General features: G+C 38.9%; 1 non-coding gene across 1 annotated transcript; it reads right to left on the bottom strand.

Moving 5' to 3' along the window:
• Window positions 1–3210: 3210 nt before the first annotated feature.
• LOC116267352 (U6atac minor spliceosomal RNA) lies at window positions 3211–3333 on the bottom strand. The gene has a single exon (XR_004175573.1). It is a non-coding gene; the product is annotated as a U6atac minor spliceosomal RNA (small nuclear RNA).
• Between the last annotated feature and the right edge of the window lie 1960 nt (window positions 3334–5293).

Genomic DNA, 5293 nt, shown 5'->3' with positions numbered 1-5293 from the left:
AGATTTGAGATCCTACAATGTCAGTTCGACGCGGATCTGGGATATGGGGTGAGACAGACACAACCTAAGTGGGGTGTTTCTTTATCCCAGAGGTCAGACCCTTCCCCTAAAAAACTGGAACCTGAAATCTGAGGTTTTGGATACACATTGAAGATCTCAAATTTTCATTTTTGAATGGTTTCACATTGTTTACCTTGTGGGTCCCATACTAAAAGGGTTTCGATCAGCCTAGGCAATTATTAGCATACTCTAAAAATACTTACCAACATAATGAGATAAAGTGACTAAATACACTGAAAGGTTGTTTGATAACTGTTCCACTGAACAGAAGAGGTAGGACACCTGTCTACCACACCACACCACTGGTTTGTCTGTCATATTTATGGTGTTTTCTGTCCATTGTTTGATGGTTTAGAGATAGAATACCACGTCCTTTTTGTCCAGCTTTTATACCCTCCGTTCCACATCCAGCCTATCCGCCTGTTCCGTGTTTGATGTTTGCATTGCCTGCACGAAAAATGGAACAGGCATTCTTGCAACTTCAAACGACCTCGACTTATAGGCAGCTTGAAAAAGAGAGATTTAGCATCATATTTGAGATAACAAAGAAAAGAAAACCTCACTCCTAGTTCGTTTGTTCCAGCTCATGTTTTTCTTTTCTTGTTTCTCATTTTTCTTATAGCTGTTAGATTCAAGCTCTCCAAGTTTTTTTTAGTTTAAGAAGCCTACGGCGGTGATCAAATTCACTGCCATAGGTTGCCATTTGCATCACAACCCAGTTTTCACTGACAATCATGTTGAAAGTATAAAAATTTCACTGAAGAAAGGTTAGAGTCACTAAAGGATACATTTCACAACAGTAAAAATCAAATTTTTACTGACCTTACACTTTCGTAAGTGAAAACATGAGTGTCATCTGCTCTATATGTCGATAAAGGTTCCTGACATTCTTTACGTGCTTTATCTTTGCCTCTAACCTGTGACTACAAGCACACCAGACCCAACGGGGCTTCTACCACCGATTTGCTATTGCTAGTTTATCTTTGTTTTTTTGTTTTAAGTTCATTATGTCCTTCAACAGTAAAACATTGTCTCTTTCTCTTGATGGAAGATTTTCCTCATGCATACACAAAAACAATATACCCTAAACAGGATCATGTTTATGCTAAATCATTGAATCAAAACCTTAACTTAAGCAGAAGCATACCTGAATCCATCTGAACTGCACGGACGGTGAATCGCAGTAGGATCTTCTGGGTCTGTGTGGTGCACGTGCGGTCTCTCTCAGATGAGGAAGAGACAACCCTAGAAACGAATGTTTCAAGCAACCGTTGCACGACCCCAAGGACCACTACCCTTTTATATTAAGAATAATTACAGATTCAACTCATCAAAGAGTCCGTAATTACGTATAGGTATCTATACATTATAAAATATCTCATACCACATAAAATGACGTAATATCCAAAATGCAATCACTTAAGCGGATATTTGTATTAAGACAGTCATAATGTCTGAAATTCTTCATTCACATATGCCGGCCCACCAAATGATCTTTGCTTCTCTCTCTTCATATTTTTAAGGTTGATATAAGTTGTAAAGTGAGTCTTTCTTTCTTTCCATATTTTAAAGGTTGATATAAGTAAGTTGTAAAGTGAGAGTTCAAATCTACTGGATGCCCAATGCTGTCGGATGGCTAAAAATAAAAGTTTACCACTAAAATACAGTCACCATATGAGCATTAACAATGACAAATAGAAAAAAATACTGTTTGTGGTGCTTTAGCAATGATTTATAGTGCTTTTAGCGGCATTCTTTTTTTTTTTTTAGTTTTAACTATTCCACAACACCCAACATCCAGCCGATTTGAATCCTCCCATCTAAATTAAGTAGTGAATGCTGTGTCGCAAAGAACTTAGAACTGGTTTGTCAGTTGATTTTGTCCATTGCCATCTATAAGGGCCATCCGTTCCAGTTTAACCCAATGCCAATCTAGACAAGTTGGTGAAAAAGCAAGCAAGGGTGGAAAGATTAGTTGAATCAAACCATTTGTTTGGGATAAGAAAGATGGGGCATGCATTCTACTATCGGTTTATGCAAAGAAACACACATTGAACCTTTTGACTTGACGGTCTTTAGGTTCAATCCATGAGCAGTGAGATGTTACAGTAAAGAATTTATGTGGGAATTGAAAGGCCCAAAATTGAAATGTCAAGTTTTTTAAGCATTACCTAAGCATCCTTACCTACTCTCCCTTCCTCCTAGCAGTCTTCCTTCAAGCTCCCCATGCAATAAAGTACCCTCCAACTCATTTTATGGTTATTTAGCTACATGCCCTGCTTTCTACAACCCACAAGCTCACATGAACACACACACACACACACACACATATATGGGTAGGCATGAGTTGGTTCTAAAAATTTATATATGTCAGTCATCCATTTTGTTATAATCAACAGCAAAGACAAATTATTAGGGGTCTCACACCTACCATTTCTACAGATATGCGTAAGGGATAAAAACCAGACCTCTTAACTTCATATCAAAAAGTGTTTTGAAAAAATATGGACCGTCTAATGTGTTTATAAAACTAATTTAATATAAATCATGCTTTAGTTCAAGTCATTTTTGCATTGATCTTTATGCTACCAAAATTTTGAGTTATAAAAGCCGTTCATTTTTATACTATTAAAGAAACATTATTTAAGTTTAAAAAAAAACTAACTTAATATATATTTCTCATCAAATAACTCTTAAGATCATATTTATGAGGTTAGATTTCAAAGGAAGATTCTTAATAATTAATTTCAATAGGTCTGGTTTTCGCCACTTACCTAGGTAAGTGGTCTGGTTTTTACCAACTTTCACACACACACACACATGGATATATAAAAATATATAAGAGCTTGTCAGTTGTAGACCGCAGGGCATGTGGCCACCCAAATCTTGGTGTCGACAAGTCCAAGTTTGCTTCAGGAAGATATTGTTTGAAACAGGATCGAGTCCTTCGTTTGATAAAAGAAAGCAACTACCTTGATAGGATGATGTCGCGTAAGCATTTACACCTTTAATCGATTATATATATATTAGCATGTCATGTCCACATGAGTAGTACATGTGAGACTTTGTGTAGTCAGCGCTCAAACCAATGTTTCTCATGAAATGGATTTTGGTAGGTTTTTTTGAACCAAAAAGTGTTACATATATTGAACATGGCCATTGGCAAGATCCGCCTAAACGGGTAGCCTTAACCATATGTGGTAACGGAAAGCTCGAAACCTATTCCCGTCCCTGTGAGGGGAGATGCCAACCGTCTCTCCTTTCAACGAACACAAGAACATGGCCATTGGCTCCACTTTGAGTTGATAACTTACCTTTTAACATTTAGTAAGGATTATTTTCCATTGTTGCTTTCCTTTAGTAAATTAGCGATTTTCTTTCCAACCAGCTAATTCAGTACCCAGCCAGCCAGTACTAGATTGAAAATCAGAGATTCAAATTTAACCTGACATTTACATTTCCTTTTCACCTTTTGCTTGCCCTAGTTTTACCACTGTGAGTCCTCCAATCAAGTACTGTAATTTTCGGCAAACCAATTTCCTCTTGTATCAAAATATTGAGTGTATATATATATATATATATATATATATATATACACACCAAGAAGTAACGACATCATAAATGAAATCACAAATAAGTTTACTTGATTAAGATAGGAACAAGCAAATTTTAATTACTCTGATTGGTTTTTCAAATAATATGGGTGGAGCGAGACCAAAGAAACAAAGAAAACTAGGTGAGTGTAAGAAGAAGAGGAGGGGATGAAGAAGCAAATTGAGGAGCATAGATGGGGGACATGGCAAAAACAAGTCGTGATCATGTCACCTTTAGGCGACTACGTCATGAACAGGACCTACCGCATCATCTGCAATGAGGAACTAAAACGACCTTGAAATCACTACATGAACATGAGCAGAAATCTCTGCATTGGGTGGGAGCAGGAAGGAATCTACTGGCGAAGTGAGTGGCAGAAGCCCTCCCTCCTGCTCTGTCCCCAAGGTCTAAAACTGCTTTTGTACTCAAGTGGTCATTTGGTACACTATTCAACTGGAATGTCTCAGACTCTTTGCAGTCGAGAGAAGTAACATCTACAGAAATAAACTGACGACATAAACTGACGACACCTTGACAGTTTGCACTCAGGCCAACCAATAAAATCTCGGTATCAGCATGTAGAAACTAGAGAGAATCTATGGTTGATTCCGTGCACTCGATCTAGACAAAGCGCCACACTGGGAGCCCTGTGAGGACATGAGCAAGGTGTGATTCAGCTTTTGTCTTCTCATAATCGAGGTAAGAAAGATATAAACACAAGGAAAGACCTGTAGCGGAAAAGTTAGACCAGAAACAAAAAGGCCATACCAAATGGGTGATGGGACACATCTAACGGATTATCATCATCTCATGACGGATGCCTTGATGGAGGTGATGAACGTCACTTCAATTTTTCACAGCCATGGCTTTCCCCAGCAATCTTTTATGGAAGCAGGAGGCATTTTTGAACAGCCGACCGTTGTCCATTCTGGAGCAGTGTAGTTAATTCATAAATGCAAGATGAAATCCTACTACCCGAGTGAAAGGCCGCAGCCCGTTCTTTCTTCTTGTCCACAGGGTGTAGATCTACGTTGGGACCTGAGTGGTCTTACGGTATCTTCAATGCAACTGAGGTTCTAAAGAATGGACAGAGATCGGCTGTTCAAAGGTCAGAGTCAGCATCCTCGAATGGCCACTTTCAAAAGTGTCACCATCCTCAAGAAAGGCATAGTTGTTAAAGTGCCATTCATCGCGTCCATCATGGCATCTACAATGAGCTTATGATAATCGGTTGGGTGTGTTCCTCACCTAATCAGCACTCACACGTTTGCTCTGGCCTTTTGGCTTCCGGTCTTCCTTTTCTGCTAGACTTTTTTGTGGGTCTTCGGTGTTTATATCGTTCTTATCTTGATTATGAGAAGACGAAAGCTGAAGCCGGTATTGCTTGTGCGGTCATAAAGATCTCTGTGTGGCGCTTTGTCCAGATCGAGTGCAGATGCAGACATGAATTCTCTGAGTTTCTAGCTGCTGTTATGAAGATTTGTGCTCATGTAGTGATTTCTAGGTCGTTTTAGCTCCTCGTTGCAGCTGATGCGGTAGGTCCTTTTGATGCACCCTCAGATAAGGGGGCATTTGATTATTCCAGATTTGAAATCTATAGATCAGGTGATGTGAGTACTAAGGATTCTATAATCCACAC

The sequence above is a fragment of the Nymphaea colorata genome, chromosome 13 (assembly GCF_008831285.2).
Source record: "Nymphaea colorata isolate Beijing-Zhang1983 chromosome 13, ASM883128v2, whole genome shotgun sequence".
In the NCBI taxonomy this organism is placed as follows: Eukaryota; Viridiplantae; Streptophyta; class Magnoliopsida; order Nymphaeales; family Nymphaeaceae; genus Nymphaea; species Nymphaea colorata.
The sequence above is the reverse complement of the archived record's forward strand: the minus strand, read 5'-3'. Positions and strand labels throughout refer to the sequence as shown.